This window comes from Alosa alosa, chromosome 12 (genome assembly GCF_017589495.1).
Source record: "Alosa alosa isolate M-15738 ecotype Scorff River chromosome 12, AALO_Geno_1.1, whole genome shotgun sequence".
Classification (NCBI taxonomy): Eukaryota; Metazoa; Chordata; class Actinopteri; order Clupeiformes; family Clupeidae; genus Alosa; species Alosa alosa.
Genome location: NC_063200.1, coordinates 6,788,824 through 6,814,172, shown reverse-complemented (window position 1 = coordinate 6,814,172; position 25,349 = coordinate 6,788,824). Strand labels below are relative to the sequence as shown.

The following is a 25,349-nucleotide window of genomic DNA, read 5'->3' as shown; positions in this document are numbered from 1 at the left end:
ACTTTTGAATCAACTGAAAAGAAGATAAATATTTTTCGCTAGTTTTGGAAGTTTATTTTTACGTAGCCTACAATAGCCAGTTCGACAAAGTCAAATTACTCCTTTTGAAACAATGATGAGCAGGCTGGCGCTGCTTGTATGGTTATTGCTTGACAGGGGGGGATCCCAAGCAGCTTTCAGCCATAAGGCTACTTTGAGAACATTTCCTAATTCACCCGACACTGATATTTGGCATAGCCTATAAGCAGTTTAATTAAATGTAATGTTAGTTGTAAACCAGTGTTTTTTAACTGGTCTGGCTTTGGGACCCACAGTTTCCGATGTTCATTTAGTCGCGACCCATATATTTGTTTAGTGTTCAAACCAACAGATACGGTGAACTACAGGGTAAGACATGCACAGTAGGCCTACCTGCAGGTCTACTTGTTTGGAGCATGCTAATGTTTGGCATTACATTTGTGAAGTCTTCAACTCCTGATGTAACCTTTCAAAGTACTCGACAGGTTTGTCTTTTTCTTTTTTTTTTTTAATCCACAAGCTCCACGACCCAGCCAGAACGGTTCCGCGACCCACTTTTGGGTCCTGACCCACCAGTTAAGAAACACTGTTGTAAACAAACAGGCTACTTGGTGAGGCTTGGCCTCACAGATGCGCTCATGCCTTAGATGGCAAGAAAAATCTTCACGATATAGGCCTAGCCTATTAACTGACCGCCCGAGTCACGTTGGCTGGGGGCAGGGGGGGCCCATCAGACATTTGTGCCCAGGGGTCTATGAATTGTTAATCCGGCTCTGCCCCCAACAAGTCTCACCTATAGCGCAACCATTTACGTCTTCATAAACTAACTTGCCAGATATGCCTTCATAGCTTTGGGCTTCATTCAGCATTTTGTTCTTCCACTGGAAATGACTCTTCAACATTTGGTGCCTGCTGCATCCTTTCTGTTTTTATTGTTTAGAAAACGTTTGAGGTCTTGAGGTAATGCATTAAACATTGTTTGCTGGTAACCCGCCACAAATAGCCTACATTCTTATGTGGCGGCATATTCTCTTATCTCTCCAAAATATGACCATTCTATAGGCTGACTAAGCGCGTATTTCATGCATAAAGCAGATGTATTTGTTTACTGTACAGAAAAAAAAAAAATAACCCGTCAAGCAGTCAATTGACTACATTGCATTCAAGAAGTAGGGCAAATTCATTTACGAAACCAAAACGTGGGTCATAGTTGTCTAAGCCTCTATTGCGTAGCCTGTTAAAAATGTTGCTAGATAGTATTAAATCGCCAACAACATTGTTTTCTGCAGAAGCCTACCCTAGGCTACAGATTAGTTCTGAACAGTTATTTCTACTGGCTCAATTATCAAAAGGTGCTTTTCTTCGTCCTCTTTCCGTATAGAGACATAGAATAAATTAACGCTTTTATGATTGACAACGCTAGATAAGTAGGCTATAACACTAACTTTGCAAAGTGAACTTGAATGCATCAATTTTGAACAAAGTTGTGTAGGCTACACTGCGCCAGTTGTAGTCTAATAGTTCTTGCACAAGAAACTGTTTTGATTTGCGTAGTTGCGTTACCCCCAACACTGACAATAACGTAGACAGCAAATTAAGATATGTTTTCGCTTTGTGGAGCGCACCGTAGGCTATCAAAAGCAGATTTCGATTTTAAGCACACTGTGTAGCCAAGCCTTGCCATACCCAAGTAGCCTAAATCGAGGCAATGTTTAATTATGCATGATTTATTTTGTTATTGAATTTGTAGGCTGGGATTCCTCTCGGCAACAATTATGTTTAAAGGTAGCCTCCTGCTTTTTCAGAAGGGGCGGCAGGCAGGCTACTGACAGAGCGATGTACAGTGGCAGAGCACCGACGCACAGTGGCTGGAAGTGGTACTAAAGTTTCACGCAGCTTCACGCCGCGTAATGCGCGACTGAAGTGGCCATTTCAAAGTAATGCCCACTGTACTTCTGTCAGTACACTGCTAGTGTGCACTGAGCATTTACTTTGGTACTGCCAGAGCCCGTCTACGGAGAGCCTGGCCACTCCGTATTAAGTCCCATTGTACCGAATTTTGGTTGCAGTTCCACCAGAGTTCCACTGGGGGCGATCGCCATGAGTGCAAAATGAATGGGAGTCAATGGAGCTAGACGGCTAAATTTGTCTCTTTCACCTGATTGTCGTTGACAAATCTCAGATTTGATTGTAGTTTGTATAACTTCAACATGGGTTATAGGACAAAAGTTGAATGAACGAGTACTTATGTCCTTTTGATTTCTTACAGGTTGGGTCGTTGTTGCCCATAACACGCTAGCATTGTGCTAATGAATGACGTCATTGACACGTTTGAAAGGCTTTTTAATACAATTAAGTGACTTTAAAAAATATAATACTCCACCAAAGTGTATTTTCTTTGCCTCCCCTTTCGAATACAATATTCAAATTACTTGAAAAAAATATATATCTCGAGAAAAGTGGATTTTGAGGGGTACAGCTCCATAGACCTCCATTCATTCTGCACTCGTGGACGAGTGCCCTCATGTGGAACCACAGAAGGAACTGCAACCAGTTCAGAAACCAGAAGTTTTCCGAGAGTGGAAGTTGGTTAGTATTGTTCGAAAGGGAACACATGTTAAAACACTTACCGGAAGTGTAATAGTAGTGCAAGTAGTAGTGCAAGTAGTGTCCATTGTTCCACACTGAACTTTTTAACCGTTATTAGGGCGTCATCCGGGTACACGAGTTTTTGTGTTATCTGCACTATTTACTTAAACTAAGTATTTATAGTGTGCAAGTAGGCGGTTTGAGACACAGCCTTTGTGTTTCTGACAAAATCCAATATGGCAGCAGGATTGATAATGTTGACATCAAATTTTGCAATGTATCGGCCTTAGGGCCACTCGCAGGATTAACAGACTAGATTAAATCTAAACACACAAACAGTTACAAGCCAAAATGCATTTTTGATCATTGCTGCTCCCCCTAGCGTGTATGTCAGTCAAATGTAGAGGTCTAAATGTAGAGGCGGCTTCGCTGCCAATTTCCATTGGCTGTGACAGGCGAACGCTTTTGAATATGGCTTCAGAAAGCAATACATTTGTGAGGCTTGGGCTGAAGATCAAGTGGTTCAAGTTTGGTGACGATCAAACTAAATTTGTGACCTGTAAAAATGTAGTTTCGTTTTTAATAACATCCAATTTGGTAGAAATTTACATCATAGGGTGCACTGTACTTGACTTGGTCCAAAAATTCCAAAAGTACCTCATTTTTTGAAAACCCGGCAAATGGGTCAAAGGTTACGTGCCTGAACGCATGTTCAACTTCGACCTGTTGGTGGAGCTAGAGCGTTCGAGGTGCCAACATAAAATTTGGTGAAAAGAATCATGAAACTGTCCCTATTCAGTGTACCAAATTTTACAACTTTTTATCAGACGTTTCTATAGACTGTCATAGACTCTCATAGTCAGACTCTGTGGCCACAAAAACAGTGGGTCAACCAATTGGAACAGAGCAGTCAGAAACTGGAATTGCCGTGAAACAAACTTAGAAATGTATCCATAATATGTAGGGGAAAGGGGGAGGGAGCAGAATGCAACTCAAATCTTCACAGTGCTGGGTCGAGGCTGTCAGGGGGCTTGTGCCTCCTCTTCCTGAGACACTGGAGAGAGAGAGATGGAGAGAGAGACACAAACCAACGTTAGTGGGGAGTGTGGTCCCTGCCACCCAGTTGACTTTGTCTTCTTGTTGTGTTGGTCGTCGAGACGTCGAACACGCCCACTAATTTGATGCTACCGGAACAGAAGTAAGGCAGTGTGTGTTGCCTTCAGAAACCCTCCTTGTTAATAGCCTGGGAAAATCCAGACTCATTCACAAAGTCTGGTGACGATTGGGATTTGTTTCCAACACTTGCATCGCGACGGGCACTAACTTTGAAATGATTGGTCCAGCCTTACCAATCACGTTGATCAGAGATTCCTAACGTTCCTTTATACTTTGCCTAAACTTAAAGAATCCCTATGCAGGTCTGGTTATTCCTTCGCTGTTTCAGGGTTTTCGCCGGATTTGGGCTCGCATTTTTCACGTCATAGCTCCCCATGCAGCCTCGGTAGCAAGTGACTGCTACGCTAAACTCCCACTAGCTAGCAAGCTAGCCATCAAGAAACCAAGCTAAACACATACAGGGCTTACAATAAAACGGTCGAGCAAACACATTGTTCAAGAGACTATCAAACCACATTACAAAAATGAAGTTCACCCAAGGGTAGGCTACTTACAATTTCAACAGCAACAAAGCCAAGTCGGCGTCCGTTTTGCAGTCTTCTTAGAAACTACAATCTGACTACATTTTCGAGGCGCGATTGGATACTTCCGCTGAGTCACATCCGGATTTACCCGGTCCGGGATCAGAAAGTTGCATATTTGTTTTTTCCGCGGAGAAGCGATAGAGGGAGACGAAGCACCCACCAAACAACCCAGAAAGTGTTGTAGAACCATCAGAACAACCTGCATAATTAAGGTCATTTTTGCTAAAATTGTTGCATAGGGCTTCTTTTGTCCATGTTCGAATTTGATTAATACTCAATGCTAGACAGTGTCTCTGCTCTGTTATTATGGAAGTTGCATAAATCCACGTTGTTCTATTATATGTCGTTACATAATTATAGTTTACAGACGCGCACAGGCATGCATTGAATGAATGCTCATACCACCACTTAATTGTATGCCTCTATGTTTGATGCCACCAAATTAGCCAAGTATTTTCTCCTGATTGCAGAAGTTTTTCTCTGCGGTTCCTTGATCAATTGCGCAGCAAATTATCAGATGAAGCAGATGAAGGGTCTAATTTCATTCCGCGGCTCCGTGGACCAGCAGTGTCCACATTGCGGGCCGGTGCCAGTCCGCGGCCCGTAGTTTGAGAAACGCTGCTCTAAGCAATGTTGGGTAACATCATTCTGACAAAACAGAGAGCTAGCTCGCCCCTTCCTCCAGTACAACAGAAACTCTCCTGACATGCATCTCGTAGGCTCGATTGGCTGGATAATTTTGTTATGTTTAATGGACCAGGTGGTTTTTGTTGCCATTTTTGGAGCCTGCTGTCCACAGAGACCACATTTTTTTTACTGTGCAGGGGACAGGCAGCTAGCAGATGGTGAGGTGATGTTCGCTTTATTTAACAAAAAATGTTTTAGTTTAGAAGCCACTTAGAGCACCTTTAGAAGTCTCTTAGAGCACCTTTAAGCTGCAGAGCTATAATTAAAGCAATAGAATAACATTTTAGCTATTAACAATTAAGCATTTTAACATTTAAGCTTTAAGTTATAGCTACAGCATCAGACTAACGTCTAAACTACAGTGCAGAGGAGACTATAGTTAGGAGTTACCACTGCATCTGTCAGTACTAGTACTAGAGGATAGGAGTGCCTACATGATAAGTAGGCTACTAGTCAAAGTATGTATGGAGAGAAGTGGCAAAAGAGGAGGTAGAGAGGGAAGTGGAGAGGGAGGAGGCGATAAGAGGGGGAACATCCAACACCATACCTCTTGATTGCCTTTTTTGGCCTGTATGTAACCATGTGGGGCACTGATCACCGCCGTGACCCTCACAACTCTCATGGCGGAAGAAAGCTGCATAATAATGAGAAAAGGTAGAAGCACAATGGTTGCCTATGCAGCTTCACTATCTTTGTAAAGATTTCAACCATGTAAAAAGAAAAAATTGTCAGTTGTCAAATCAGTTTTGTTTTGTTTGTTTGTATGTGTTTAGGTGGAGATAGAAGACAAAGGAAATAAAGAGGTGTATGAGTTCCCCTACGATGATGCCTGGTTTAACATCGACGATGGTGATGGCAAAATACAGAGGGACGCACTGGTGGGAACAACAGGCCTGTGTACCGGTAAAACCATACACAAAAAACAATTGACAAGAACAGTCTTGAATAGACTGAATTGTATTAGAATTGTAATTGTTTTAATTAAATTTTGATGCTTTATAGTAACACAATGTAGTCAACATACTGGGTTCCCCTTTAGCACTAAGTGGGTCCCCAATTTGTCTAAATCTGATGGAAAGGGTCATAAACCTACCCACACATTACATAGTTCAGTGCCAAGAACTCTGGGCGTGCATCCACTCTCTCTGTGCCTTCTGCTTCTGCTATCCTTTCAGTGACCGGAATACAGTATGAAAGCAGGCTTTGAGGACGTTTTGGTCGATAAAAGGATTTACTTTCCTCCAGAAGCTATCAAAAGGGACTTAATTATGCTATGGATGGGTGTATTCACTTCAACTTAGAATACATACAAGGTGACAAGCAGTTGTGGAGAGTAGCCGTGCAAATCCCACTGACGTTAATGCTAGCTAGCTAGCTAGTGGAAGATTGATACTAAGATATGTTAGGTTACGTTAATATTTGATGTAGTAAGAATATAGTAGTTAGTTAATGAGCATTTTCATCTTGGGATTTAACAGGGAACCTGTGCCCACGTTGTTGGCTTAGTTGCCTACATTACATCGAGCTGTTGCAAACGCGAGAGACGTCCTGTAGGCTACTTTTGATGAAAATATATCCCGTTTTCTAGCCTCTCGGGTACCGCTATCAGTATTACACGCCCCCAATGCAAAACGCTTGACCATGGTTATCCGTCGGGTTTTTTTTGAGTTAATAAACTCCATAAATAACCATTAATTTGTCATTTTATGCCTGCCCCCTGTTGTTTCCTTTGGAGTTGTCCGAGCTGATGTCCGAGTCCCGTTGAGGCTGGACTGTGATTGGCTCATCAGCGTTCTAAGGGTGGTGCTTAGCGACAGGTCAATTAGGTTATGTGTACTTTTAGTGACTGTACACTCATTGACCTGTAGATGGTGGTGCACACATATACACAAGCACACACACACACACAGGCACGCACATACTATCGGTATCGGCAATTAGAACGGCCGATACATAATTACAAATTCAGTAGGATTAAAGGAAAACTAAATATTCATCATCATTTGGCTGCATTTCCTGTATTGGGGTTACGTAGTCGTTTGTCCACCAGATGGCGCATCGTTGCAGTGAGACGTAATTTTGTTGGAAGTTAATCTAAAGTGGGTTGGAAAGACAATAGACGCTTCCTACAAGGATGAGAATAATTTGTGTCAACTCGCCGCAATGTAGATTTATTAACGCACCCAAGATGATCTGCATCTCCATTTAAACCAAATGTTTTAGAGCGCACGTTGAGAGTTGTATCCAGGGCAGGGCTGTAGGCTACCTACACATATTAGTTGCACGTATGCTACAAAAATCATTCTTTGCGATGGATGATTTAGTACCAACGCTACACCGTCCAATACAGTTTTGCCTATGGCTATACCGTGAGACTGAGACGCTTTTGTTTGTTGGGCGCGTGTTTAGGGTGTGAGAGGGGAGTCGATGTGCTTTGATTCAAGCTTGGTAGTTGTAGTCTATGCGATTAAAAAGCATGTGTGTGTGAAGTATCCAAACAATGATAACACTTTCATTATGGCTGCTTTAGCCACAGACCTTCAGCTACTGTACAGTGGGTCCCATTTAGAAGTGTCCACTTCATTCACGCTTTCCGTGATTCACGCAGCTGCGTGAAATGTATTAGAGGCTACTACTAATATGCAAAACTATTGTAACAAACGGCAAAGTTGTCTCAGAATGGGTTTTATTGGTCTCACACCAAAACACACAAACACATAATACTGGGCCATACCTGACCCTTATGCCCCAGCACTGAACATCTACTTTAGGCTCTATCTCAAACACACACCAATCAACCCTGGTTATGAATACTGTAACCAGCTGCAAACATAAACACAACAGACATGACATACGACATTGTCAACCCGTATGGTTATTACATCAACATTACACACATACACACATTGCACAGCATCATGGGAGCACAGTCATAACCAGCTAGGCTCAGTTCATTACACTATTAACTTTTCGCCAAGAGGTGGCAGCTTATGTCCGCTTGATACTGTAAGCCATTGGTTCCCAAATGAGATTTTATTTGGGTCGCCAGCATAGCCTAGTGACAATTTATGTTGTGTAATAGGCCTAGAATAGGGCCTACCTTATATAGCTTATAGTTTGTTAACAGTCACTATTTGTCATAACTCCCTCTATGCATTTTTGGATTTAGAATAGCTCTGAAACCGGGGGGCAAACACATCGCAGAGGGGGCGCCAGTCCGTGGATATCTCCATCGCAAAATTAAACAATATTTCTATCAAGGTGAACCCAGCCTGATCTGCCGGCGATTTGTTTTTCGATTACTTAAAAGATTGAGCTTGGTCTGGCGAAAGCCAGACTAACCATGGACCTCACAGTTGCAAAATGCAAGGGAACATGAATCAGCCTATATTTGCACGAACAATAACAGCCAGCAGCTCTTCAACTTGGCCCGTTAAAATGTGTACGAACAGTCTAGCGATGCATTTCATGAAGGCCCTTTTGGACATGTCAGTTATTTGCACCACTGGGTAAAACTGCATTTTGTTTTAGACTACTGGTATTTAAAGGAATTATCCGGAGTAAAATGCACTTTAGATCAATTTACGGATGATTGGGAGTACATACATTGAGTTGACATCAAAATCATGTCATTCGGATGTGTTTTGAGAAAGTTCGATTTTACCGTTTTTAGTCAAAACTTGTTAGCCTGGAAGTGACCAGGGCAAGTCATTTCGCTGCTACAAAACGCTATTTTTATATCTCTTCTACAGTTCCAAACAACATTACATTACACTTACGTGGTAGTGAGTAGAGGGTCCCTAAAGCCAAACTGAAGTATCCCGAGGTCTTTATGTGGTCGGATAGAGAGTCCAGAATGAATTTCATCAAGCCAGTACCTTTCCGAAATGTTGCTGCTGCAGCTGGCGCCTTTAGGGGAAAGTCCGTGGGAGTCGATTGTCGAAAGTGTGGAGTAACACGCCTGAAATTCGCCGCTTTTTTTTTTTTTTTTTTTAAAAACATAGTCTAGTATTTCTTTCGAAATTGAAATGAAGTTGTATGGACTGGACTATTTTTTTTTTAAAAACGGCACGATTTAAATTGTGAATTTCTAGAGCGTGTTTCCAATAAATGGACCCAAAACGCCATTACACGACTGAAGCGGGGAGGCAGGCAGCGACAAAATGAAGCAGTCGGTGCAAGTGGATCGGTACCGCTATGGTACCGATCCACTTGCACCCACACGCCATACGCGATGGGGTCGCGCTTGCCTGCCCCTCGCTCAGTCGGTGTGGGGCTTTTGTTTAAAATGTCAGTTACCAGCTCATACTACCTCGTTCATTTGGATTCATTTGCATAAAGATGGGCTTCGCCCAGCTTTTTTTGTATAACATATTTTCAAATGCAGCTGCCTTCCCTGAATGCTTTATGGCACGCGTTAAAGTCGCTTTGACGTCACCCATAGGACTAGAGTGGAATGCGACACAAAAAATGAAGTAACAGTGCAAGTGGATCGGTACCGTAACCGTGCCGATCCACTTGCACGACACTTCATTTTGTCGCGGACGATAGATGTCGCTGCTGCCCCCCACGCTCAGTCGTGTGTGGGCGTTTTGTTTAAAATGTCAGTTACCAGCTCATACTCAGTTCGCTTTTTTAACGATCTTAAGTGTTTTTCCACAAATGGACCACAATTTTAGGCATGTACTTAACAGTATACAACACATTAATAGCCTAAACAAACTATGCAAGCCATTTCGAAATCTTGTTTTATTTAAACTACTCAAAGCAATCTCAAATCCTCACCAGAAACACCAACAGTCAATACATTCATTTTGTTTGTTTTATGGACTACTAGGTGGTCGTGGAAGAGATCGTTAAAACATTATTTGTCTTGTAAGCGGAACCAAGTTTCACAGGCACCGTTGTGGTAGAACAAAGGACCTACAACTCGTCCTTTCATTGGAGGTAAGCCTCATCGTTCCCACGCATAAAGATGGCTTCGCCCAGCTTTTTGACGCGCAACATTATTTCAAATGCAGCGCTGCCTTCCCGGAATGCTTTGTGGGCGCGTTAAAGTCGCTTGACGTCACCCATAGGACTAGAGTGGAATGGTCACGACAAAATGAAGTGAAGTACAAGTGGATCTGTACCGTAAGGATAAGGAGGATAAGCGCCGCGCAGCAGCAGTTTGTGACGTTGTTTGCCGATACTGGTGACGGCGGCCATGTCCTGAAGTAGCCTAAAGCATGTAGGCTACTGATTCCTAAAACATATACAAAGTCCATTCTGTGGCTATTGAAATTTGGGTATATTGTGTTAACTGTAACCCACCCTCTGAAGCCTTTCGTGACACATAGAAAATACTTTGTTATGAACCTGACGTGTTCTTCATTCTCTGATTCTAAAAATGTCATTTTTAAGTCATTAAAACTTAATACAAAGTGGTTTTGAGCCATTTTAAATCGCTGAGCTACAGCATCGGGTGTTCGTAGACTGTGCGTTCCTCCTACGTCTATAGACAGCCAGGGCATATACATTTCTTCTACGACTGCAAACGGGATTCACTCGCAGTTAACCAAATATTTCTTTATTAGGGCAGGGCAGGCTTATTTCTTGCTATTAAATTATTTCTAAACCAGTCTGCTAAAGTTTGTAGTGAAGTCTGTGTAGGGTTTTCCAGGCTCCATTTCTTTTTACGAGACACCCTGCTCACAAGAGCCATCTGCCGGTTATTTGGGTTGTTGCAGTGTCGTTGTAGCGTCACTGGAGAAATACAAATTAAAGCTGCGTGATCCCGCGTGGAACTGACAGGGATTGTTTTGTTTAATAATAATAATAATAATAATAATAATAATATAATAAATAAATAAATACATTATGCTGCTACCTTCTGCTTTTCCAAAATACAATGTAGCCTACAGGTGTACCTTTCATCATTCCAGTTGCAATGGATGGACTGTGATGAACTGCCCTACTTGTGAATGTTTAGAGATTTTAAAGGTTTTATCACAATGCTACACATTTTTTGGCAAGTGCTACAAATCTATTTACCTTTGCAGCGCCAGTAGGCTCATTTCTGTGCGGCCCGCAAACACACATGCCAAACAAGCATACACAAAAGTTTCAAGAGTGGGGGATGGAGTAGAAGATGGAGACAAATTGATTAATGTGATTTATTTTCGCGGAATTGATGTAAAGGACTTAGCGGCGGTCATATTATGTACCGCTATGCGGTACATCTAGTTATAACTAGAACAATCCTTAAAACTGTTTTTGTTATAGTTATAGTGTGCAAGCCCTTTACTCTTTCTATGTTCACATATATCTCTATGTAGGGGTCATCTATAACGTGCAGGTGATGACAGGTGACCTTCGTGGGGCAGGGACAAACTCCAAAATCCACCTGGTGATGTATGGGAAAAAGGGATTGACTAATAGTGGCAAAGTGTTCCTGGAGGGGGGCACATTTGAGCGTTCTCAGATCGACATCTTCAATGTGGAGATTTGTACGCTGCTCAGCCCCCTCAGCAGGGTGACCATCGGACACGACAACGCCGGGTCAGCTGTGGCTGGCACTGTGAAAAGGTGTGTGAATATGAATTTGATTTGTGTGTGTGTGTGTGTGTGTGTGTGTGTTTAAGGGTGGCAGGGTATTGTTGTTTTGTAAGTGACTCTCAAACAGTTTATATGGGTTTGAAGTAGTGATAGAGGAAAGGAAAGTTTCATATGTTTTGTGTGCTTGTGGTTAATATCTAAAGATTGTGGTTAGTATCTAAAGGTTAAGCACATTCACACCCAGAGAATGAGAGAGAGAGAGGGAGAGAGGGAGAAAATGAGTCTATAACATTCAGTGGTCAACATATTTTTCGACCTTTTTTTCTATTTCTGACTGGTGGTGTGTGTGTGTGTGTGTGTGTGTGTGTGTGTGTGTGTTGTTGTGTGCGTGTGTGTGTGTGTAGGTGACAGTGTACTGTCCTTTCACTGGGATAGAGCAGGTGTTCCCTTGCTGTAGATGGTTCGATCAGGATATGGGGGATCACATGGTGGAGAGAGAGCTCCCTGAGATGATCTCACTCAGAAAGAAAAAACTGAAGAGTGAGTCACACACGTACACACATGCCCTGTAGATACACACACAAACATAAAATCTACTGTGTACAGATGTGTGTTAATACTCTTGTCTATCTATCTTTCCATCCATCCATCTGTCTGTCTGTATTTAGAGTACCCATGGTCGCTATGGGTCTTTACGTCGGAAATGAAGGGTTCAGGCACGGATGCCCAGGTGTTTGTGCAGATCTACGGAGAGAAGGGCAAGAGTGATGAGTTCAAGCTCCAGAACAAGTCAGACAACTTTAAACAAGGACAAATCGACAAATTTGTGGTGAGAGTGTGTTTGTGAGCCTGTGAGTGTGAGTGTGAGAGAGAGAGATTGAGAGAATTGAAGAACAAGAAAAGGAAACCCAGCATGCTTTGTGCTTCATCCCTGCTTCGTTGCCGTAGGTGGAGCTGCCGGACCTTGGACGAGTGCGAAAGCTTCGCATCTGGACAGAAAAAAGAAGTCCCTTCTCAGGCTGGCACCTCAACAGGGTCTGTCTGCAGCACATGTCCTAACACACACACACACACACACACACACACTACACACACACAGGAACACACTTTTTACATTCACATTCCACATGGTACAAATATACATAGACATTGTACAAATATCATACACTTAAGTTTTTTTTTCTGAAATATGTATTTACAGTATGTAAGAGGTTTGTGATAATTAATTTATAAACTGTTAAGTTCATGGTGTCTCAAATAACATAAAATGGACTCCAGCAGTTTATTACATCCCCTTAATTTCTTCTCTGTTCCTCTAAAGCATATATTTAAAAAATAATCCCCTCATGGCCTTAAAATGGCTTCAAACTTTGCACCTTCTTCTTCATTTTGGGAAATGGGATTGATCTGACCCTGCCCCACTCTCTACACACTGTTCACCTGCTGCTGAGTGCTGCAGCTCACACATGGTCACTGGCGAAAAGCTTATTTAAATCTAGTGGGATGTCCAGTTCACATTGGGAGTGTTTTCGTTATCAAACGTTGGGTGGATGGCAGAACAAGGCGTTCCTATGTTACTTAAACAGTCATAGGTGTGTTTTGGGTGTAACATCATTTAAAGAGAAACTGTGCAGTATTGGCAATTTCCTCGCTGTTTTCTCGGTTTTTGCTTCTTTTTCACTGGCTCTATCATGACGAATGTCTGAGGAACTCCATCTTCAATATGTGTATTTAAATGCAGTAAAGCAATTCGTTACACTCCTTATACTTCCTGACACTGAGGCCGTCGGCACGCCAGCCCAAAGTTGCAAGGGTGGTTTTTCCGCTCACAGGTGCTAGAGGAAAGCGAGACGGCCACCATTCAACCCGAAAAAAGTCATATAACCACTTCCAATGACTCCGAAGCTGTTAAGTCAAGTTACTAAGCTAAAAAAAACTGCATATTAAGCTAAAAAACCTGCATAGTTCGCCTTTAAATCAATGAGAATGACATCTGTCATTCCCTTTAACAGCAACTTCAAAGAATGCATCGGTATTTTAATAGTCAGCGGTGCATTTGAAGGAATCTGCTTGCGAGGCCGTATGGAATAGTTATTCAGTATTGGGGCAGCCGTGGCCTACTGGTTAGCCCTTTGGACTTGTTACTGGAGGGTTGCCGGTTCAAACCCCGACCAGTAGGCGGGGCTGAAGTGCACTTGAGCAAGGCACCTCACTGCTCCCCGAGCGCCGCTGTTGTTGCAGGCAGCTCACTGCGCCGGGATTAGTGTGTGCTTCACCTCACTGTGTGCTGAGTGTGTTTCACTAATTCACGGATTGGGATAAATGCAGAGACCAAATTTCCCTCACAGGATTAAAAGAGTATATATACTTATACTTATTCCACTAAACCATGCTTTACTAAAACCTAGCATAGTATAGCCTACATGCATTTGAACTCGTCTATTATTTGAAGTCATTGGCAAAGTGAAACTAACTTCACTGTGGTGTCAATCAACGACAAAACAGTTATACACAGTTAATTACTTTCCCTATTGAATGACAATGGGTTCGAAAACATAGCCTGGAAAAAACAACACTTAGCCCACCCCAATAATGTTCGAATGACTGAATAAAAAAAAACATTTATACTGCAGAGTTGCTTACATCTGGTGTCATATTTGCCTCTCCGTCATCACCAATTTGCAAATGATGGGGAATAACTACTCATTGTGAAATGTATTTCGTAATATCTTTATTCTAATTATGTTTCCCATTGTAATTGTGTAATTTGTAAAGTTTTGCCTGGATGTGCGCTGGTGTGCGTTAATGGATGATAGAAGGATGGTGCGTTTGATAATTCGCTCTTAAAATAACATGACAACTCGTCATGGACTTCTGACCAGGTTTCTCTTGGTCAGTGGCGTAATGCGTTTTAGATAGTGTACAATAGGGTTTTTTAGACAACGCGCCAGACCACTCCTTACAGTAGGTTGTTAATTGCCACACCCCTTGGCACATTGTTTAAAAAAGAGAATGTGCAAAATATGAAAATAAACTTTGCACTGGGAAAATAACAAGTTTTTCGCCATGCGCCAGTGTGAAAATAGGGCCCTAAGACTATGAACCCACCTGGGTTTTGATTGATCAAATCGTAGATCCATTGACTACTTACTTCACTCATATTTCTTGTAAAAGATGTAAACAAGGTTAAAAACTTCACTTTCTCCAGAATCGGCCTTTAATATGATTAAATTGGGCCAAGTAGCACCAGTTTGTGTATACATTTGTGCTTGTCTGTGTGTAGGTATCACTATTGAATACACTAACTAAAGAGAAGTACAAGTTTGCCTGTGGCCGTTGGTTGGACATCAAAGAGGATGATCAGGAAATCATCAGAGAGCTGCCGGCAACTGGACCCCTTGTTCCAGAGCCATTGCCAAGTAAGACCACACACACACACACACACACACACACACAGAGAGACCCAGAGACCCTGCATTGAGATAAACCAAGTACCGGTAATTGGAAAGTAATATAAAAGTGTATATCAAAGCAAGTAATTCAATTGTGAATTTTCCCAAGCTGATCAACTACTGTACTGTATTTCCCACCTGATTTAGTTTGTGTTGTTTGTCATTTGGGTGTATTTATTTCACCAGTCATCATATACCGAGTGACAATCTGCACGGGGAATGTGAGTGGTAGCGGTACAGACGCGAATGTGTACATTACTATGTTCGGAGACCTGGGCGACACGGGGGAGAGACTGGTGTTCCAGAGCCAGAACTACAACAAGTTTGAGAAAGGCAAAGTGAGTACTCCCGCCTAATCAACAGAAATGTGGTTTTCGGTCACCAGGTACAGTGAAGGAACTCATTGTAAACACAGTAGCCTCACATAAGTCTATTGATGAAAAGAGGATGAGAGCAGTCGGTAGAGTAGACATACAGTAGAGGATCATTGATCGGTTCAGTAGAGACTGACTTATAAATTAGATTTAGATTTGATCACTTAGCTGTACCTGTAGATGCATTATGTATAATTGTAATGTATTAGCATATGTGGAAACACACGCACACACACATACATCCCAAAAAGCAGAGATGTGTTTTTCTTCGTATATGGTGTGCTTTGTGTGCAGGCGGACGAGTTTACGATTGAAGCGGTGTCGTTAGGCCCGATTCGGCGGATCCGGATCGGCCATGACGGGACGGGCGTATGTAGCGGTTGGTTCGTGGATAAAGTGTTGGTCCGTGAGGACGGCCAACCAGAAGTGGACGCTGTGGAATTCCCCTGTAACAGGCAGGACGGCCAGCCAATTGCATGCTGTTTCTCACTATATCATTGCCTCCCCAGACTCTGTCTGAGCTTCTGTCATTCACTCAGTATTCAGGAAATACTATTGCGTTTTTTCACTCATACTGACTTGTAGGGATCTTCAGCTAACTCTGGGGAGCCACGGAATGTTCTCTGGGCTTCTCACACATAGCAGCACACACCCTCACACACTTCTCTGATTGAGCCTGTTTAACTCAATGGCTAATGAAGTAGCGTGAGGTTACCATGGTTGCTAATGAGCGTAAAGGGAAGCATGAGCTAAACTGCCAAACCACACAGACTCACTCTCTCTCTCGCGTTCTTGTTCTTTCTCTATTTGTCTTTCACACACTCACTCTATACCAGGGGTCGGCAAGTTTGGAAGAAGTTTGGATATTTAATGTACAGTTACTTTCATTCAACAGAGGATTTTTTAATACATTTTCTACTAGTTTTAAAAGTAATGTGCAAGTAACTTGAAATGTAAAGTGGAATGACAGAAGTATAGGCCTTAGGCTTCCCATGTAGGCTAAACACCACCCCCTATTTTCCCAGTGTCCTTTGGTATGCAAAGTAACATCATAGTTCACAACACAACACTCAATTTTCATTGACATGTCATTGGCGAAATTGAACATTAGGCCTACCAGAGATTAGATTTGGTGATGGCCTTGGAGTCTGGCTGGCTCATATTCAGTGAGGTGAAGTTTCAGGCAAGAATTGAGGCTGTCATCATTTAAGGGCAACTCTTCTGTCATATATCCATAACGCCAACCAAATAGCCTACCATGACATTGTGTTGGTTGGATGTGACAGTTTTGCGCGGAATTGCCCTTAAACGTGAGCGCAGGTTTGTCTTTATATTTTTCATATGTGAGAACGATTTCTCACATGCAGGAATAGGGTTAACACAGCAATACTAACTCGTTGCAGTGTGCGATATATAACGGGCAGTTCATTTCGCGTTTTCAGAATCAGTGTTCGGATGGAAACTTTCCTATTTCAGCCGGCTTGTGTTCGCGCTCGCAAGCTGTGGTCGCTGACGTTTCCTTTTTGACATTTTCCTTATCTAGCCTACAGCAAGCACACACATCAACAATAACAATTAAAGACAAGTGTTTTCTGGTTGACTGAAATGGTGGGAAATCGGTGATTTTGTTTGATATTGAAATGCAACGAACCGCGAATGTAACAATATTTTGCAGGCTACGGTTACGGAGTCAAGTGAGGTGGGAAGTTATATAAATTACTCAGATAGACCTACGAACTAAAATAAAATAGGCCTACATTTTAATTAAATGGGCCTACTCATTATTTTCAAAAGCTGAGCCGCATCAGAGGGATCAAAGAGCCGCATGCGGCTCCGGAGCCGCAGGTTGCCGACCCCTGGTACAGTACATCGACGTAACCGTGAACTTCAGCGGTAGAGAACAGACATGGGATGGATTAAACTACGTGAACATATATTATATTTCGAACACTATTTTAACATTTTGATTTCAGTAGGTCCATTTTTAATTTAATACAGTGCCAAAATGATTCATGACTTATTGAGTAAACAAATGGCAGGTTTGTCCGAGAGCCAGATGCAGTCCCCAAAAGAGCAACATGTGGCTCGCGAGCCATAGGTTCCCGACCCCTGCTCTATACCAATTAAACCATTGTGACTCATTCTTGCTCTCTCACACATTGTTGTTTCTCTTTCACTCACTCACCTCCTTTTCTACCGTCTCTCAGATGGTTGGATTGTAATGAGGACGATGGTCAAATTATGAGAGAGCTGGTCCCCACAGCAGATGGCCAGTGTCTATTCAGTGAGTTTAAAAACATATACACACACACACACACACACACACACACACACACACAAAACAATACAGACCACACAGATACATTGTAACAAGTAATGACCCATAAAGTCCCACATTGCACATTACATACTGGTTCTCTTAGCTTCTGCTGTTGCGTGGTGGAGTGGTGGTTTAGTTAACATATATTCACATGCCCTTGTCCATTACAGATGTGAATTACCACATTGCCATCAGGACGGGCAGTATAAGCGGAGCCAGCTCTGACTCCAGGGTGTTTGTGAAGCTCTATGGGGAAAGGGGAGACACAGTTAAAGCTCTGTTGCTTGTGTCTGAGAACGACCTGGGGAACTACTTTGAGACGGGACAGGTGGACACCTTTATACTGGAGACAATTGACATTGGGAAGGTAAGGGGGTTTATGAATCTAGTACTGTACCTACAATTTTACTTAGCCAAGACAAGACAAGAAACAGACTGCCCAGTTGAAATGTTATGAGAAAATATATTTGGAATTATATTCTACAACTGTGCAAACTCAAAAAATTGAGAAATTGGAATGTAAACAGTTGACCAGTGATCTAGAATAATGTAATTTGATTGGCTGAAAGATTTAGTATAAAAGAAATATAACCCGCAAAACAGTCAGAAGCCACTGGACTTTGGAGCAACACAGTCTTTTGACCTACACAGAACTATTAAACAGATACAGAACGATTACACAGAACTACACAGTTAATCTGTAAGAAAAGTAAAAATCCTATGTTTTTATACTTTATGATTTGAAATTCATAAGTAAACAGACAAACAACGAACTTTGGATTCAAAACTTTTATTTTCTGACGTTTTGTGTTGAGTACAAAAGAACTTTGGGGTCCTTAGCTAGTGAGTAAGCTTGCTGACTCACACTTTTGCCAATTCTGCCTGTAGAAAAATAGTTAAAAAGAAAAAGACTTACAATGAAAATACATATAATTGCTGTTTTCATCATATCATATCTGTTCATGCTTGCAGTACCTTTCAGAATGTATTTTGGTTACTTTACTTTGGTTCTACCATGTAAAATTGGTAAAATTATTTTGGTTACTTTACTTTGGTTCTCCCCATTTGTGTGTGTGTGTGTGTGTGTGTGTGTGTGTGTGTGTGTGTACGTATGTGAGACAGATAAACCGCATGCTGATAGGTCACATGAATGACGGTCTACGGGCTGGCTGGTTTCTTGACAGCGTGCTGCTCAGTGTTCCAGTTCATGGCCAGCAGTACATGTTCCCATCACACAGGTGTGTGTGTGTGTGTGTGTGAGAGAGAGTCCAATGGGAGCATCTGAATTGTGTGTTTGTATGTGTTACAACTGAGGGTTCACCCTGCGACCCACAAACGCAAGTTCCGCGGATGCCAAAGTCAAACGCGAAAACCAAAAGCCAGCCTACCTAATTTACCAAGATAGCTCGTTAGTCTAGGGGGGTTTAACAATAGCTGGCTAAATTGAGCCCTCAGTGCAACTTGCCCTGCGTGTATGTGGTAACTTGAGTTGGGAGTCTATATCAGTGGTGTGGGTGAAGATGTTGATATGTAACTACTATAGACAGAGGAACCAGCTTACCGACTTCCCAGGCGAGCGTGCGTACCGGGCCAGCACAGGTCTTGCTCTTTCCCGAGAGCGGCCAGCTCTCTTGCGGTTGTTCGGTTTTGGGAGTTCAAGTTTTGATTGGTAAAGTCCGGGTGCCAGACGAAAATGTTGTATAAGGATAAACAAAAATCACAATAGTTCGAAGGGACGTCGGAGAAACAGGTAATCCTAGTCAGCGTTGGCGAGTAGCGTGCACACTTTTAAACTCTTGCGCGAGACTGGCGTTTTGGCGCTCCTCCAGGTATCCACCTGCAATCAATTTTTAAAACATCGCGCCTGCCACGCCCAGCAGTCAGCTGGTCCTAAGGCAGCCATTCATCAGTGTGTGTTATCCCTCAACCTGACCGTAACAGTATGAAAAACCTCCTTCTTATGTTCTGAGTCATTGTTGCTTTTGCTGTGTGTATGAATATGCACATTTGTTTGTGCATTTATGTTTGTGTGTCTGTTTGTGTTGTAGAGACAGAAATAATGTCTTATCATGTCTGACAGTGTCAGAATGCAGAGTAAAGAGTATAAGGATGATATTGTAGATGACTCTGTGTGTGTGTGTGTGCGCAGGTGGCTCTGCAGAGATGAGGCAGATGGGAGGGTGGAGGTGGAGATATATCCCAGTGAAGTCCTTGAAATCGAGAAATGTAATCATCCCCTTCTCTCTTTCTCTCTCTTTTTTTGTGTGTGTATGTGTATGGGGATAGGTCTAGCATCTCAGCTCGTAGGGCAAGGCTCTAACAAAAGTCCATGTCCCTAGGATCACAAACGCTGATAAAAAATGCATACCCTGCACTGAAAGTCACCCGGGATAAAAGGGGCTGCTAAAAGACTAGATGTACTGGTCCCTCTCTGTGTGTGTGTGTGTGTGTGTGGTGTAAGAGAGACAGTGAGTGAAACACTTCTTGATATATACACGAATCCGGCGAAACTACCAGAAGTAAGCCGGCGCCATTATGCTGGGTCTGGCTGGCCAAGTGAAGATGTACTCAGAGTTTAAATGTGCTTGTGTCTGGCTGCCGCGGCTTCTGGCCACTGGGACAAACAGAGTTTAAAAACAGATTCAGTCTAAAACTATCAAGCTATCGGACTTAAGGAAATTGTCATGTGCCATAAGGAAATTGTCATGTGCTATCCAACCTGGAGAAAAAGCACATAGTGGGGACAACAGGCATGTTCATTTCTCCTTCAGTTGACTATATATTATCAAAATGATTTCAAGGATGTAATTAATAGTGAAAATCGTGTTAGCCCAGGGCCCCGTGAAGGATTAATGCAGCCCTGGTCTTATTTACTAGTCTCTTTGTTTGCTTACTAAAGGTCCTGACCAGGAATCAAATGTGTGACACTAGATCCTGAACCGGATAGATAGATAAATAGATAGATACTTTATTGATCCCCAAGGGGAAATTCAAGAAATTCAAGGATCATGCCCCTGCTGATAAAGGAGGAAACGTGTTCAACGAAATCAGAGCCTGGCATGATAGCAAAAGTCATGCAGTCCCCATGGAAACTTGAGAGGAAATGGTGTCTCCTGAAGCCATGTTGCCTGGGAGAGAGAGCCTTAATCTGCCCGCGTCTCTGTGCACCAGTTAATCACACCATCTGTCCATCCCAACTGAGAAAAACAAAAACAACACCTTCGGTGACGGTGCCAATTCCAGTTGGCTTTGTATGTCTTTAAAGTCTAACAATATGTTTATTTTTGAACACTTTTAAGTATTTCAAATATAACAATGGTAGTTTTTAAAGATTCTGTGAATTTCCCTAATAACACTTTTGAGTGTGAATAAATAGCAGTTGCACCACTCTCCTGTAGTTTTGATGGTTGTCATTATCTGGTTGATCGATTATTGGTTTACTGACCTTTGCAGTGATCAACTATGAGGTGACAGTGGTGACAGGAAACGTGTTTGGAGCTGGGACGAACGCACGCGTCTTTCTGCAGATCTATGGCACCGAAGGCAAAACGGAACTGCTCAGACTTGAGAACAGGTCAAACAATTTTGAAAAAGAAACTACAGAGATATTTAAGGTATTTTTGAGTGTCCACATTTAAGGTGGTTATGTGTATTTACACTTAAGTAATGATATTCACAGTATATGTATGTTTTTGGTGAGGGCTCTACTTCTGTAATAATTGAAATGTGTCTGTGTGTATGTGGGTTAAATGTATGTGAATGGGGTGCAGGCTGTGTGGTAAGGTGTTTTTAAGGTGTAAGGTAAGGTGTTTTTAAGGTGTAAGGTAAGGTGTTTTTAAGTTGTAAGATAAGGTGTTTTTAAGGTGCTTACGGATCTTTACCTTGTCTGAAATGGAAACCTTTGAGAGCTTCGAGATTGATAGCATTGATAGCACAAGTGTGTGTGTGTGTGTGTGTGTGTGTGTGTGTAACTGTGTCATGTTGTAGCATCAGCCACATAAATGGGCATATGATTTGATTAAGGCAGATCTTATTTATTGTTACATATCAGATGTGTTACTAAATATTTCGTAGACCTAAGTAAAAGTAAAATTTTAGGTTATCTCTCTTTATACTGTTTAAAACCTGGCCAGGTACTTTTTAGCTCTATTTCTATACCTTTGTAAATCTCTTGCTATCTTGATTATGGGCGTCAGTGATCCAGGACAAGTAAGCATTTAGCAGACGATAGGGCCCAGAACTGTCACTCACCTTTTCACTCACTCGCACCCACTTTTCCTGTTCTTGCCCTATGGCTGCACTCACAGAGAGTCACGTTATGTTTTTAAACGGGACGCGGGAGAAAGCCGGGGGGAAATGAATGAATGAATGAAGGAAGGGGTAGAAGTCTAATGGCGTTCTGATATCCTCTAATCGCTTCATGGAATTAATGATGAATTGTCCTGCTCGTATACACCCGTTACATGGAATATCTGACTCTACAGCTGTTTTTTCAAGGAGGTGAGATCGATCCTTTTTTCCCTTTTTTTTGCTGGAGTTTAAAAGACTGTCTTGCGACAACCTTGGACTCATGGAATACTATATTTTTTGGGACTGAAAGAAGATACAGAGTTGTTGGCGTTGTTTTTGTTTAATGGATGAGCGCATCGCTTGATGCTTATTTTTTGTTGTGCCGCATCTGCGGCGTTTGGACGATATCTCTCTCTCTCTCTTTCTCTCGCACTCACTAGAGTGCTCTAAATAAAGCCAAGCATTATAGAGATCATTCTTGAATGCATGTTTTAATGTACCCATGACGTTAATTTGTTGACGTAGTCATACTCAATTCTAGTCAGAAAATGAGTCTGATACTGCTCCATTGGGATGTAATTATGGGGCGTGTTTCAACCGATACAGGGGAGGAATGCCTCTGCACTCAATTGGATAGACCATCAGAGCAACGAAATAGCTTACCGTGAGGTGTAGGAAGAAAACACACGAACCATCCTTCTTCTCCACAAATGCCTTAATATTATTTTCTGGTCTTTTGTAAAAGTTAGTGCCGTCAATAACTCATTGCCTACAACATTCATTAGCGAAATCTAAGAGATACGTAGCCTAGTAGGGTAGGCTATTAGGAAAAAACTGACATAGTCAGTTCCCCTCCGTTTTTAAAAATAATTCTGTTGAACACTGATATGCTACAAACATGTTAAACAGCTGGAAAAGGCTGTCGCAAATCCCTCGAACAGGTGGTCAATCAGAGATTTCAAACGAACGAGGAACATGTCGCAATGCAACAGCGCTGTTTTCCCTTGATGAAAGGGAAACCACGAGTTTTCCCACATCTCAACTTTGGCCAAAGTTTTCAGAAATAATAGTTTTCAGTGATAAAACCTCATTAAATAATATGCATTTTCCATATGGGGTCTTAAAAGCCATGTATCCTTCTAGCCACAGCGTTTTTGTTTCAAACATAAGCCTAATCTAAGCGTGCTCAGATGACGTGATGGAGCAATGCCAGACCGAACTTCCCGACGTCAAATGTTGTGGGCAGGACTAAGTTCGGAATGGCACCCAGGCTACAACTCCACATGTGTTCTCTACAAATTCACCGCAAGCTTAGTTGACAGGTGTAAATAACAAAGGTTTTCTTTGAGCTTGTGGAAGATTTGTATGTGATGTGTGTAACAACTGGAACGTGTTATATGTGGGATAAATCTCTGTCATTCTTTAATCAACATTGATGTACCTGTTTTTGTTTTATTGACTACACCAGATCGAGGCTCTGGATGTAGGCCAGGTCTATAAGATCCGTATTGGGCATGATGGCTCGGGCTTGGCCGACGGCTGGTTCCTGGATACCGTCCACGTCAAACGACTCATCATGGCGCTAGTGCCAAAGGAGGAGAAGGAAGACAAGAAGGAGGAGAAGGAGGATAAGAAGGACAAGAAGAAGAAGAAGAAGGATAAAGAGGAGGGTCCAGTAGAGGAATGGAAGGAGGTGGTGAAGACTTACACCTTCACGTGTGAACGCTGGCTCGCCCAGGATGAGAATAATGGAGAGAATGTAGTAGAATTGCAGGCGGATGACTACGATGAGCTTGAGGGTACGACGATGAACAGGGAGAAAGAGAGAGAGAAGCAAGGATGGAGAGAGAATCGGAGACTTTTTGTTATTTTGTTCAATTCAATTTCAGTGATCCATTTTAACCATACACCCATATTTGTATGTAATGAAACTGTTTATAAAACTGTTGTCTAAACCTATGTGAACAGGGCATCACTCACTCATAGTGTGTGTGTGTCTACTCAGAGAATACATATGAAGTGCATGTGTTTACGGGGACTTTATGGGCTGCTGGAACCGATGCCAAAGTTTTTGTCAACATCTACGGGGACAGTGGAGACACAGGAGAGAGACACCTACGCAAGTCCAAAAACTTCAACAAGTTTATGTGTAACCAGGTGCTCTGTTCACACACACACACACACACACACACACACACACACACACACTACTTGGCATTGCGAATACTTGGCATTGCGGGGTTTCATTTTCTAACCTATGCTCTCCAATGATATTTTTCTAAGGAGGATACGTTTGTGGTCAGTGCAATTGACCTCGGGCCACTAAAGAAACTGCGCATTCGTCATGACAACAGCAACGCAAATGCCGGTTGGTTCCTTGATCGTGTTGAAATCGTTGATTTAAAGGATGAAACAATGTGAGTTTCCATTCAAAAAGTACACACACAAACAAAAACTGTGTTGTCCTGTAAGGCTGACAAGAGAGGACATAAAATTGGGTGAAATTTAGAAAACAAAGATGAAAAAAATAGAGCTTTTGGTTTGTATCTAGGCCTAGCTGAGATTGGCTCTGGTAGAAAACTGGGGGACTATTTCTGAAAACATTCTTTAGTCTTTGTCACTGCCGAATAAGATAAAGTTAGCCTGGGAATACCGATACGAATCTTTGGCAAATTTGGGATTGCAGGTGCTCTGGAGGTCCATCTGGGCAAGAGGTCATTGAAGCCTATTTCCAATGTCCCTAAAACCCAGGTTACGGGTACGCAAATACAATCGCTAATCCGCACGTGTATTTCTTTGGAATTGAGTAAACAACTGCATTTAAAACCTTTGTTTACAACAGAGGTTCCCAAACTTAAAACTGCTGAGGCCCACTTTAAATTCTGAAAATCTTCTGCGGCTCACCCAACCAAAATTTAAATGATAAAGTCTATTGACGGAAGGAGGACTGTGCGCGTGAGCATTCAAAAAGGGGGGTGTGTCGTGCATGGGAAACAAATCTGGTTAAATTCATGAGTTGTTTTTTGAATGCTCATGTGCACAGTCCTCCTTCCATCAACAACACGAGATTCAAGTTCGTTGATAGACTTATCGAGTCTTAAATTCAAAATGGCATCGCCCAGAAAACAAGCAGAAATTTCACTTCAGGTACTGTGTGTATATAATGTCTTCTAAATAAGCTTTCAGCACACATACAATGTTGCCAATGCTTCGTTTTAAATGTTAAGAGCCTAATTACACTGTTGACGAAGTGTGTATCTAGATGGGTTAAAAGAAGCAATTTATGTGCAGTATGAGAGATGCCCGGTTGCTAGCGCTAAATAGCGCAATGGAAGAATCAGTAAAAATTGCAAAGAATCGGTAAATGTTCAGAATGCTTCGG

At 42.1% G+C, this 25,349-nt stretch overlaps 1 pseudogene; it reads left to right on the top strand.

Moving 5' to 3' along the window:
• LOC125304797 overlaps positions 1–25,349 on the top strand; it is a 66,850-nt pseudogene that overhangs the window by 20,917 nt on the left and 20,584 nt on the right.